The following is a 14,983-nucleotide window of genomic DNA, read 5'->3' on the forward strand; positions in this document are numbered from 1 at the left end:
GAAGGGAACAACAAACACTAGGGTGTACTTCAGGATGGAGGGTAGGAGGAGAGAGAGGAGCAGAAAAAGTAACTATTGGGTATCAGGCTTAATACCAGGGTGATAAAATAATCAGTACAACAATCCCCCACAACACAAATTCACCTATATAACAAAACTTTACATGTGCTCCCATATCTAAAATAAAGGTTTAAATAAACAAAATCCAATCATCTGTTGCCTAAAAGAAACAGACTTCACCTATAAAGACACACAGACTGAAAATAACGGGATGGAAAAAGATATTCCATGCTAATGGAAACTAAAAAAGAGCAGGAGTAGCTATATTTATGTCAGACAAAATAGAGTTCAAGATAAAAACTATAAGAAGAAACAAGATCACTATATAATGATAAAGAGCTCAATTCAGGAAGAGAATATAACAATTTTAAATATATATGCACCCAACACTGGAGCACCAAGATACATAAAGCAAATATTATCAGAGCTAAAGAGTGAGATAGACCTGAATATGATAATAGTTGAAGACTTCAACACCTCACTTCCAGCATTAAACAGATCTTCCATATAGAAAATAAAGAGACATCAACCTTAATCTGCACTATAAACCAAATGAACCTAATAGATTATTTACAAAATGTTTCATCCGAGAGCTGCAGAATACACATTCTTTTCCTCAGCACATGGATCATTCTCAAGGATAGACCATAAGTTAAGTCACAAAATAAGTAATAAAACATTCAAAAACTTGAAGTAATATCAAGCATCTTCTTTGACTACAATGTTATAAACTGGGAATCAATAACAAGAAATTTTAGAAACTATGCGAACACATGGAAATCAATCAGTATGATCCTGAATGAGCAGTAGGTCAATGAAGAAATTCAGAAGGAAATTGAAATTTTTCTAGAGACAAATGATAATTAAAACACAACATATCAAAACCTACAGGATACTGCAAAAGCAGTACTGTGAGGGAAGTCTGTCACTATTTAAATGCCTACATCAAAAAGGAAGAAAAGCTTCAAATGACGCATTTTAAAAAACTAGAAAAGAGCAAACAAAAACCAAATAATCAGAAGACATTTAAAGATTATACCTGAAATTAATAAAATTGAAATGAAACAATAAAAAAGATAAAAGTTAGTTTTTGAAAGTTGAATAAAATTGACAAATCTTTAACTGGACTAATTATGCAAAAAAAGAAAGATGAGACAACATCAGAGATGAAAAAGGAAATGTTATGACTGACATCGCAGAAATTCAAAGGATCATTAGTGGCTACTATAAGCAACTATATGCCAATAAGTTGGAAAATCTAGAAGAAATGGACAATTTCCTAGACACATAAAACCTACCAGGAATGAACCATGAAGAAATGCAAAACCCGAACAGACCAATAAAAAGTAATGAGAACAAAGCCACAATAAAAAGTCTCCCAGTAAAGAAAAGCCTGGGATCTGATGGCTTCTCTGCTGAATTCTACCAAACATTTAAGGAACAACTAATACCGATCCCACTCAATCCATTCTGAAAAACAGAGGAGGAGGGAATACTTCCCAACTCATTCTATAAGATAGTACTACCCTTATTTCAAAATCAGACAAAGATGCATTAAAAAAATAAAACTACTGGTCAATAACTCTGATGAATATTGATGTAAAAATCTTCAGCAAAATACTAGCAAACTGTATTCAACGCATTAGAGACATCATTTATCATGACCAAGTGGGATTTATTAGAGATGCAAGGATGGTTAAATATATGCAAATCAATCAATGTGATATATCCTATCAACAGAATGAGGACAAAAACCATAAAATCATTTCATCTGATGCTGGAAAAGCATTTGATAACATTCAACATCCCTTCATGTTAAAACCCTCAAAAACTGGTTATAGAAGAAATATACCTCAACATAAAGCCTTATACAACAGACTCACAGCTAATATACTGAATGGAGAAAAACTGAAAGCCTTTCCTGTACAATCTAGAACGTGACAAGGATGTCCACTTTCACCACTATTATTCAGCATAGTACTGGAAATAGTTGCTAGAGCAATGACGTGCGAGAAAGAAATAAAGGGCATCCAAATTGGAAAGGAAGAAGTCAAATTATCCTTATTTGAAGATGATATGATCTTATATTTGGAAAAACCTAGACTCCACACAAACACACAAAAACTATTAGAACTGATACGCAAATTCAGCAAAGTTGCAAGGTACAAAATCAACACACAAAAATCAGTAGCATTTCTATATGACAACAGTGAACAATCTGAAAAGAAGATAAAAAGTAACCCCATTTACAATAACCACAAATAAAATTAAATACCTACGAATTAATTTGACCAAAGAAGGATTTCTATAATGAAGACTGTAAACCACTTATGAAAGAAATTGGAGAGGACACCAAAAAGTGGAAAGACATTCAATGTTTACGGATTGGAAGAATCAATATTGTTAAAATGTCCGTACTACCCCAAAACAACCTACAGATTTAATGCAATCTCTATCAAAATACCAAACACATTCTTTATAGAAATAGAAAAGAGCATTCTAAAATTTACATGGAACCACAAAAGACCCAGAATAGCCACAGCTATTGTGAGCAAAAAGAACAAAACTGGAGGAATCACATTACCTGGCTTCAAATTATACTATAGAGCTGTAGTCACCAAAACAGCATGGTCCTTGCGTAAAAACAGGCATATAAACCAATGGAACAGAATAGAGAACCCAGAAATGAATCCACATACCTACAGTGAACTCATTTTCAACAAAAATGCTAAGAACATAAAGGGAAAAGATAATCTCTTCAATAAATGTTGCTGGGAAAAATGGATATCCATATGCAGAAGAATGATACTAAACTGCTATCTCTCACCATATACAAAAATCAAATAAAAATAATTAAATCAAAGACTTCAATCAATGAAACTACAAGAAATCATTAGAGAAACTTGCCAGCTCATTGTAGTGGGCAAAGACTTTTTGAGCAATACCCCACAGGCACAGGCAACCAATACAAAGATGGATAAACGGGATCACATCAAGTTAAAAAGCTTCCTCACAGCAAAGGAAATCATGAACAAAGGAATGAAATAACCTAAAGAATGGGAGAAAGTATATGCAAACTACTCACCTGACAGGGAATTAATAACCAGAATATATAAGGAGCTCAAACAACTCTATAGGAAAAAAATCTAATAATCTGATTTTAAAATGGGCAAAAGATTTGAATAGACATTTCTCAAAAGAAGATAAAAAATGACAAACAGGCATGAAAAGCTGCTCAACATCACTGATCATCAGAGAAATGCAAACCAAAACTACAATGAGATATCATGTCACCCCAGTAAAAATGGATTTTATCCAAAAGATTGGCAATGACAAATGCTGAGTAGGATATGAAGAAAAGGTAACCCTCACACACAGTTCGTGGGAATGTAAATTAGTACAACCACTATGGAGAACAATTAGGAGGTTCCTCAAAAAATTAATAACAGGGCTACCATATGATCCAGCACTCCCACTGCTGGATCAATATTCCCAAAAGAAAGGACATCGTTGTATCAAAAAGATATCTGTACTCCCATATTTATTGCAGCACTATTCACAATAGCCAAGATTTGGAAGTAAACTAAGTGTTTATCAAGATATGAATGGATTTTAAAAACGTAGTACATATATACAATGGAGTACTGTTCTGCCATAAAAAAAGAATAATAGTCATTTGCAACAACATAGATGGAACTGCAGGTCAATATCCTAAGTGAAATAAGCCAGACACAGAACAACAAACATCCCATGTTCTCACTTATTTGTGGGATCTAAAAATGAAAACAATAGAACTCATGGAGATAGAGAGTAGAAGGATGGTTACCAGAGGCTGGGAAGGGTAGTGGGAGTGGAGGAGAGGGGTATGAATGGTTAATGCGTACAAAAGAAAAATAGAAAAAAATGAATAAGACTTAGTATTTGCTAGCATGAGAGGGTCACTATAGTCAGTAATTTAATTGTGTATTTAAAAATAAAGAGTATACTTGGACTTTTTGTAACACAAAGGATAAATGCTTGAAGGAATGGATACTCATTTCCCATGATATGATTATTATGCTTTGTATGCCTATATCAAAACATGTTATATACCCCATAAATATATACAACTAATATGTACCTCAATAATTTAAAAGTAAATTATAACTTACAAAGATGAAAAAAAAATATTCTACAATTCACAAGGAAGTTTCCACAACAAAAATAAGGATTCACCCCAAAATTTCAGTAGTGCCAAAGTCAGGAATCCCTGCTTTCGTATCTGATAATTTCTCATCACCTCCTTTATCACCACCTGCTGTCATCTTCTCTTACTTGGATTGTTGCTATATCATCCTATCTAGATTCCCTATTTCTATTTTTGCCTCCCTATAATCTGTTATTTGCCTAGCAACCAGAGTGGTCCCCTAAAAAATATCTCAGTTATCTATTAAATCTTCCAGTAGTCTCTCATCTCATTCACAACGAAAGACATATGGAGAACTTCTTTTGCATATGTTAACATTCTTAGAAAAGTCTACAAAACTGTGTATCACTTGAACCCTATTTTATCTCCCACCTCTTTTATGCCATTCCAATTATATTAGCCTTCTTGTTCTTTTTGAAACAAGCCAAACATATTCTTGCCTCAGGATTTTACTCCTAATATTCTTTCTGTCTGGACCTGTCTTCCAAAGAAATGTGCATGACTTGCTTACCTTTTTCAGGTCAGTGAAAACTGACTATGCCATTTAAAATTGCATCTTACTCCTTTCACACAATACTTCTTATCCTCAACTTGTTTTGTTTCTTCCATAGCACCTATCACCACCTAGCACACTGCACGTTCTGCCCTTTTTGTTGTTTATTTTCTGTCCTCACAACTAAAGTTTAATCTGCATGAGGACAATTTTTTTTTATCGCCAATATATTCTCAAGGCCTAGAATTTACCAGGTATGCAGCAGGAACTCAGCAAATAAATACGTGCTGAATGAGTGAACTAATGAGCAATATTATCTTTGCTTACTGTCATACATTAAACGATGTAGTACCTGTTCAAGAATGTTTACCTGATCTATCCCTGCCCCTAGTTGTAGGCTATTTGCATCCTATTGCTTGAACCTTACTTCTAGCTTAAGGGCTTTGGTTTTGGTTCAGTAACAGTTTTTCAAATATGTTTTAGATGTTAAGTGTTTTAGGATAGACTTTCCAATTTTATTATGGGCTCAGATTGGTTTTATGATGTGGCTCCTCAGCTCCCTGAGGCAGTTTGATCTAAGGTTTCTCTTGCTTAACTTGCCATAATATCTCTCTCCCCCACGACCACCCAGACCCTGCTGTTGTGTTTTTATGCTCTCGTGCCATGGCCACCATAAACATCATCAGTTTTATGCTCTCATGCCATGGCCACCATAAACATCATCAGTTATATGCATTTACTGCTTAGGGACTTCAATAGACAAGTGGTGGTTATTTAAGAAGATGTGCTCCTAAACATTTAAGCATTTATATTTTTTTCTTTCCATTTGTCTTCCCATTTAGGCCCCCTGGTATGCCCCAGTTTTATGTGAAAAGAAAGGATGTTACAAGATGTACCATTTCACAGTGTTTAACAAGATTGCTTTGGTGCTGTACAAACGTATTTTACCTAAATATGGATCTAAAGGCACCATTAGAATGGTTGGACAATTTATGTTAATTTCTGTTTTTTACCTGAAAGTTCTGCATACGCCCATGGAAATCAATTTACCTAAATATCTCCATGACCACCTAAGATTACCTACATTATAAATTATCTTAAAAATGCTAAATGTAGAAAGTTTCTGTTTGACTGTCCTGCATTCTGTCCAAAAAGAGTAACCTAAGAGTGAAGTCCTCTATTTCTCTAACATACTAAGTCTCTTATCCCGTAACCATTTAAGGTAACATAAGTGTATCTTTTATAGATACATCTTCAAACAAATTATCAGGAGAATATATTAGAAATAGAAATATTAGGTGCTTTCTCAAGCTCAGGCCATACCATCAATAAAATCCAATTAAATTTATTCAAATACCAGGATTTACTTAAATATCTTATGTTTGATGCATATTCTTGGTGTAAGATTTAATTTTAAAAGGTAAATTAAAATCTATAATTTGAGAAATATTTGGCTTAAATTACACAGGGGCAATATAATGTAGTAGCTGCTATAGTTGAGTATATGCATTTGGATTTTATGAAGTAATTTTATGGTTTTGATGTAAGCAGAAAGTAAAGCATTTTCTTTAACACAATTAAAAGGACTCTGATCTGCTATTCATAACTACTAGCTTTTTATTATTTGAAATATGAGGAACATAATACTCTTCCATTGTTTAATGAAAAGAGCCATTCTTGTTGAGTTTCTTTGTTTGAAGTGAAATTCAAAATCTGAGGTCTTATGGATATAAAATGGAAATCAATATCAAAAGCATTTTTCATAATTATGATTAATCTAGAAGATCATATTTGTTTTGTTTCCATATTTCTTGTCTGTTGGAGGAGCAAGGTTAACTAGGAAAAGGAAAAATAACTGAGTTTGGCAAAGGAAATGAATATGTTGTAAAGAAATTGTGTAAGTTTTTTTTATGTAATCACATTCCAAAGGTTTATTTAAAAAGGTATGTGTTGAATAAAACTCTAAATTATTTTAGGTTTTTATTTTTGCCCTCCAAACCTTTAATATCTTGTCCTTTTTCTCTAGTGGGTAGCCAGATAGCTACTGCAATATGTTCTAAAGTTTCTTAATAGTTGAATATATTGTTAACAATAAAGCCAATTCTTTCAATTTTGCAATAACTGTTTCACACTTCTAAATCCATCATGCACCAAAACTTATAGTCAATCTTGTAACAAACCATTACTTTCTAAAGATTAGGAAAAACTCTTGGTTGCTATTTTTTCTTATAAAATTTCCCTAGTAGATTCTCATTTTGGGGTGGGTTGCTTTTAGTCATTAAGTAATAAAAAAGAAAATCTCTGGCTTTTCCACTAAAGTGCTCCACGACCTAAGGAAATGCCCCAGTCTTATTTGTAATTTGTGAGTGTAGGATTTCATAAATTATTGTCAACTGACAAGAAAAAGGAGAGTTGGAACAACAAAAACATTTTTAGAAACACTACTTCATCCCAAAGTGAGCAACCTTCAAAATCTAGGTAGGGCTATGGAAGTGTTGTAAATCTTTGCATGATTTGTTGTTAAAATAATACAAATACTATTTTTGAAATATGGTAATATTATTTTTTATTTTTTGTTCTTGAATGTGATCTTTCTCTTAGTCAGAGACATCTGTTACTTTAAGAGCATTTGTGTTTTTGTTGTAATAAAATAAACACAGTCCAGGGTAAAATTTTGATTTCCCAAATGATCTTTGAATCATAGCTAGAAATTATTCTTGAAAACCAATCTTTGCTGAGGAAAAAAGGGAGTTTCTAAACTAAAATATATTTATAGTTTAGAATCCCCTCAAGGAATATAAGTATAGGATTTAACAATAAATCAGAGCATAGTATAAACAGGATGTTTCATATGGGAAGTTCAAGTTAGAGAATAATACAAGAAAGGATCTAGAAAAAATTAGAGGGGCGGATGACAAATACTATGAAAGAAAACCTGGAGAAGTTGAGGAAGCCATTAAGAACATCCAACTGATGCTACATTTCACTACCATGTCCAGCATGGCATGGACGTGGAAGAATAATGACAGATGGCAGTGCCTATAAGCATGGGCGTGAGATATAGCCCTGATCCTCACAGCCTATGCATAGTGTGCCAGGCCTGGGAATTCCCATGTGTTTAGTGTTGGGACATAACAGTGCTAAGAAAATCAATGAGGCAATTGACATTTGGATCCATAAGGAGGTCATCAGTGGATACAAATTTTAGGGATTATAATCTTCATTATGAGTACTGGTAGGACAGTCCAAAAGACCAGCTAGATGAGGCACATATTGGTAGATCTCAGCTCAGGATTCACGCATACCATGTAGTCCTGGAGATCACCAAGGCACCAGCACAGAGGACTGGAGGTCACCAAGAATGCATAGCATATGTACCAGAATTCCTTCCCCAACCATCTTGCTACAATAAGCTTCCTAAAACTCAATCTTAAGTGTAAGGAGACAATAGGTAAGCTTTTTGAAAGGAGGGAGAATCAACCCATAAGGAGTTAAAATTTAAAGAAACAATTTAAATAAAAGTCTATCTTGTTAGATTAAAAGGTAAAGTAGTGAGTCATTAATGGTAGATATTTAATTAGAAATAGACCGTAGGCCGGGTGTGGTGGTTCACGCCTGTAATCCCAGCACTTTGGGAGGCTGAGGCGGGCAGATCATGAGGTCAGGAGATTGAGACCATCCTGGCTAACATGGTGAAACCCCGTCTCTACTAAAAACACAAAAAAAAATTAGCCGGGCATGGTGGGACGCCTGTAGTGCCTGTAGTCCTAGCTACTTGGGAGGCTGAGGCAAGAGAATTGCTTGAACCCAGGAGGCAGAAATTGCAGTGAGCCGAGATCGCGCCAGTGCACTCCAGTCTGGGCGACAGAGCAGGACTCCGTCTCAAAAAAGAAAGAAAAAAGAGAAATAGGCAGTATTTTACTTTACCTTTTAATATAACAAGATAGACTTTTATTTAATTTGTTTCTTTAAGTTTTAACTCCTTATCTGGGTTGATTCTCCCTCCTCTCAAAAAGCTTACCTATTGTTTACCATTTGTGGAAATGTGCCATGGACTATCCCTGTTAACTTTATATTAAAAGATGATCTATGAATTATGTCTATATCACTAGCTTATTTACAAATGACCACACCCAAGTTCTCCAAGGTCAACAAACCTCTGAAGATGAGCTTTAGAGACATGGATTTCCCTTGCCATAAGGAAAGCTGACCTAGGAGCATTTTTGAAGGCCAGCCTGGCCTGCCAATGGAGAATACAAACAGCCACAAACATTCATAGGGATAGCTTTTGGCATCTTCTACTCAAGTGGTTCCTCTGCTGCTGCCTCTGTTCTTATTTATAGCCACTGTTTTCCATTACTTAGGAAGACAAATTTGGTATTATAAGTAATCAAAACAGTTGATTGCTACCTGGTACTCGATAGTTCAATATTATATCTAATTTATCAAGGTAGAATATTATTAAAGGGCATTTAGTATGGTTTTTAAACCCTGTTGTCCTAGCATGAGACAATCAAAATAATATTTTTTAAAAATCCAAACATGTAAATAATCACAGATAAAGTAGCCATATAGGTAATTCATGCAAACATACACTTGTACAGATACGTATATCCATCAATAATTAGTCTGTTAACTCATATATATGTTTACACATGTAGTTAAAATGGTCACATATTTAACTCACATAAACATATGGATTTGCATACAAAGATACATGAATAATTGCAGATTACATGGGCATCACTACTGCGTAATTCTAAATTGTCAATTCTTTTTGGATGAAAACGTACATAGTGAGCATGCAGAATGAGTTCCTAGTAATGCTTTTAGGTATATAGGACTTTGTTAAATAAATGATTCTGCCTTCATAACAAAATTCCCTGTACTTTATGCTTGAATCCTCTGGAAGTTGATCCAAGACAGAGAAGAAGATACATGGAGCTTATTTGGAAGGTGCACTGATAAAAGATTGCAGACATGAAAAAAGGGAAGAGAAGAAACTCTTTTCAAGGTATGTCATTAAATAGGTTACCATTTGGGCAACTGGGGCTCAGTCCATCTAGGAGCACTTAGAGATAAAGTACAATACTCTTTGTTCCAGCTGAGGGAGCTGAGGTAGTTGCCCCTCACTCCCATCAGTCATAGGTTGGAGGCTGTTCCTGAAATGGGGAGGAGAGGAAGCATTAATTCCTTAGGACTTGTGACCTGCCTCTTACACGGGCTGACTAGTTTTTGTTGGCCAGGGAAAATCTTCCAGCAAGAATTATCAGGCAAAACAATTAAAAAAATGTAAATGTACATGTGTCAGGAAGTGGTATTTTAATTTAGCCTGGTAAAGACAGTGAAGGAAGCGTGTGCCAGGCAGGAGGAACAGCATGGCCTAAGGACAATAGAGGAAAGTTTTGAGTGCTTTAAAGTAACTGTAAGAAAACCAGCATGCTGGATTGTGGCAAGCTCCTGGGAGCATATTATAAAATGAATATGGAAATGTTGTTAAGGGACAGATTATGTGAGGCTTTGCTGACCATGTTAAAGATGTGGGTCATATCCAACACGCAACAGGGAGTTACTAAAGAGTTTCCAGCAGAGAGGATCATTAAATTTTAAGATTGCCCTTGCTATGTGGATAATGGATTGGAGGGAGGCAAGAGTACATAGAAGGGGAAAAATGGCAAAAGAGGCTATTGCACAGTCCAGGATGTAAGTGACAGTGATTTGAATTAGAGTGGAGATTGGGAAAAGTAGATGATTTTGAAATACGTTTTGGAAGTGGGATAGAATTTTATGAGGGCAATGGTAAAGAGAGAACAATTTTCAGATTGTGTGAGTGGGACAATAGTTACAACTGGATAAAAAAGACAGAAAAAAAGGTTTGGGGAATAGGTAAAGGTCTAGGGGTCAGATTCGGAAAACAAACCTGAAATGCCTGTGAGACATATAAGAGAAAATGTGAAGTAAGTAGTAAGGCACATGAATGCACTGGGTTGAGACTGAAATTCTAGAAGTTAGGAAGCATTTTTCTGTAATTCATCAAGGGTGTCAGAAACGACCATTCATTCTCTGATACAGTGAATTCAACAAGAGAAAAGGAGTCAAAGGTTTTAAACAGGAAACCAAAAATAAAGAAATATTTCCTGTTTATGTCTAAGTTCCTTATTTATTGGGTAGAAAGCTTAAGGTGTTGGAATTTTTCCCAAAATTTAGTCTCTCAAATTGTGTTTTAGAGCAATTATCATAATAATATATTCTTCACAAGCTTTCATTTAGCACAGTCTAACCAAGAAATATCGTGTATTGCTACACAGTACATGGTATGACAGCAAAAGATGTTAGGTTTGAATTTTTCTGTAATTGAGTAGAGTCTTATTCAGGAATTATTCTGCTGTAATGTATAAAAGCATGTTTATAACTCCTTTCTTTCAAGTATTAGGCTGATTTAGGGAAACCCTGGGGCTATCAAAGTAGGCAAGAGAAATTATAGTCTAGGATGATAAATGCTTCAATCTGGGGAACAGTAAATATTACAAGAGTTGACACCTAGACCCACAAACCAGAAAAAATCATCTCAGGTCAGAAACTTAGAGAATGAGGGATAAGTATGAATGCAGAGCTTAAAACTGGGCCAGGGAAGCAATTTAGAGGTAACTTATAAACAGTGCTGGCCTGTTAGAAACTGCCTTGCATGTATTTGTCTTGTGTATGATGGAGGAAGACCTGCCGGCTTCCAGGAGCAACAGCTGACCTGTAACTGTCAGAGAAGGGGAAGTAACTCTTTGTAAAACTGGAAGGTGGAAGACATCACAGAAATCTGTATTTTTTATCTCTTCTCAAGGCTTGTGGGCTTTGGCTCCCGTCTATCTGTTACGTGGTAATTCTAATCTTTGAAAGTCCATTTTCTTTCCTAAGAAAGGTTCCTATGATCTGAAGCCAAAGAGGGCTGGAAAGAATTCAAGGTTATTAGCACATTTATCATATAGCACATAGAGCTGAAGGACAGATTATAGACTGATTTAAGTCTTACGGCGATGGGAAGGGGTGGGGCAGAGAGAGGAGAAATTGAGAAAGAAAAGATATTTCAAGAGGCTGTTTTCTGCTAAGGAAACAAAAAAGCCTTTTACTTATATAAAGCAATCATAAAATACTCATGCTGAAGTAAATTAAGTAACATCCAACTTTAACTATTTATATTTTTTCAGTATCTATTCAATCCTAATGAATTCTGAGCCAATTCTCAGAAAATTGTTTCTCTGAATCAGCCTGTGAGCAGATTTAAAGGAGGTAATTACAGCAGAGCTGAGCAGAAACAGAATTGAGGGGCTGGAAATTGAGGCAGTCATCCTTAAGATACATATTTAGATACCTGGTTAGATAAATATATTACATCAAGATTGTCCAACCCACAGCCCACAGGGCCCCATTGTGAAATGACTAAATACAGCTAATTAACATATGACTTACTTCATAAAGTTATTTTTTTTCTGGTGAGAACAACTAACATCTCTTTTGGCATTTTCACAAATAAGATATATTGATATTAACTATAGTCACTTATTCCTCCTAACTGAAATTTTGTATCCTTTCACCATTACTTCCCCAACCACAACAGCCCCTGATAACCACCGTTATACTCTCTACTTCTTTAAGACCAACTTTTGTAGATTCCACATATGAGTGACATCATGCAGTATTCGTCTTTCTGTGCCTGGCTTATTTCACTTAACATGATATTCTCCAAGTTCATCCATTTTGCTGCAAATGGCAGAATTTCCTTCTTTTTACGATAGTAGTATTTCATTAGGTATATATACGACATTTTCTTTATCCATTCATCCATTGATGAACACTTAGTTTGATTACATATCTTGGCTACTGTAAATAATGCTGCAGTGAATAGGGAAGTGTGGACATCTCTTCAATGTAATGATTTCATTGCTTTTGGATATATATCCAGTAGTGGGATTTCTGGATTATAAAATACTTGTGTTAATTTTTTTAGGAACCTTTATATTATTTTCCATATTGGCCACATGAATTTACATTCCCATCAACAGCTTATGCAAGGGTTCACCAACACTTATCTTTCGTCTTTTTTATAATAGCCATTTTAGCAAGTAAGAGGTGATATCTCATCGTGGTTTTAATTTGGATTTCCCTGGTGATTCGTGATATTGATCATGTTTTCATGTATCTGTTGGCCATTTGTATATATGTCTCTTTTTGGGAATGGCTCTTCAGGTCCTTTGCTCACTTTTGATTGGGTTATCTGTTTTCTTGCTACTGATATGAGTTCCTTATATATTTTGGATATTAACCTCTTATCCAATGAATACTTTTCAAATGTTTTTTCCTCAATCTGTGAGTTGTATATTTTGGATATTAACTTCTTTTCTAGTGTATAATTGGCAAACATTTTTTTCTCCGATTTGTGAGTTGTATCTTTCCTTTGAAGTGCAGAAGCATTTTGGTTTATTGCAGTCCTATTTGTCTATTTTTGCTTTTGAGGTCCTATCTAAAAAAAAAAAAAAAAAAATCACTGCCCAGACCAACATTGTGGAGCTTTTCCTGTGTTTTCTTTAGTAGTTTTACAGTTTCAAGTCATCTAGTTAAGGGTCCAGTTTCATTCTTCTGCATGCAGGTATCCAGTTTTCCCAACAACATTTATTAACTGTCCTTTCCCCATTGTGTGTCTTGGCACTTTCACTGAAACTCAGTTGGCTGTAAATACATCAATTTATCTCTGAACAATAAGTGACTCTGTTGTTCCATATGTGTATTATGCCAATTTGGCTACTAGAAGTTTGTAATAGATTATCTCTAGGTTTATTCTCTTTGTTCAAGGTCATTTTGTCTATATGGGGTCTTTTGTATTTCAGAATTTTAAGATTGCTGTTTTGTTTCTCTGGAAAAATATTTTTGGTATTTTGATAGTGATTACTTGAATTTGTTTATTGCTTTGGGTAGCATGAATATTTTTGTGATATTTATTCACCCAATGCATGAACATGGGATATCTTTCTTTTCATTTGTGTCATCTTCAATTTTTTTAATCAATGTTTTATAGTTTTCAGTGTAGATATCTTTTATCTTCTTGCTTAAATTTACTTCTAAGTATTTTTTGTAGCTCTTACAAGTAGGAATGTTTCCTTTTTTCAGATAGTTAGTATTGGTGTATAGAAATGTTACCTACTTTTGTATGTTGATTTTGTATCCTGAAACTTCACTGAAATTGTTATTCTAACAGGTTTTTCTGGTGAAATCTTTAGGTTTTTCTATATATAATATCACGTTGTTGCAAACAGACAATTTTACCTCATCCTATTCTATTTGAGTGCTTTTATTTCTTTCTCTTGTCTAATTGCTGTGGCTCAGACTTCTAAGACTATGTTGAATAGAAGTGGCAAGATTGAACATCTGTGACTTGTTTTGAATCTTAGAGGAAAAGCTTTTAACTTTTTCACATTAAGTATGGTAGTTGTGGGTTTGTCACGTGGTCTTTATTGTGTTGAGGTATATTCCTTCTATATTTAATTTGTTGAGTTTTTCCTTATCATGAAAGTATATTCAATTTTGTCCAAGTCTTTTTTTGCCTCTATTGAAAGGATTATTTTTTGTCCTTCATTTTGTTGATGTGATGTATCACATTTATAGATATGGATATGTTGAACTGTTCTTGCATTTCTAGGATGAATCTCACTTGATCATAATGAATGATCTTTTTAATGTGCTGTTGAATTCAGTTTGTTCATATTTTGTTGAGGATGTCTGCATCTATGTTAATCAGTTCTCTTTTTTCATAGTGTCCTTGTCTGACTTTGGTACCAGTATAATGCTAGCCTCATAAAATCAGTTTTGAATTATTTCCTCCTTTTCAATTTTTTGAAACAATTTGAACAGCACTGGTATTAGCTCTTCTTTAAATGTTTAATAGAATTTAGCAGTGAAACCATCAGTTCTCATTCTTTTCTTTGTTGGAAGACATGTTATTATTGATTCAATCTCCTTACTCATTATTAGTCTGTTCAGATTTTCTATTTCTTCGCAATTTAATCTTGGTAGGTTGCACATCTCTAGGAATTTTCCCATTTCTTCTAGGTTATTCAGTTTGTTGATATATAATTGTTCATAATGGTCTCTTATGATTTTTTCCCCTGTTGTATCAGTTTTAATGTCCTCTTCTGGATTTTTGGACTTTGAGTCTTCTTTTTCTTTTGGTCTAGCTAAAGGTTTATCTTTGCAAAAAA

The sequence above is a fragment of the Pongo pygmaeus genome, chromosome 4 (genome assembly GCF_028885625.2).
Source record: "Pongo pygmaeus isolate AG05252 chromosome 4, NHGRI_mPonPyg2-v2.0_pri, whole genome shotgun sequence".
In the NCBI taxonomy this organism is placed as follows: Eukaryota; Metazoa; Chordata; class Mammalia; order Primates; family Hominidae; genus Pongo; species Pongo pygmaeus.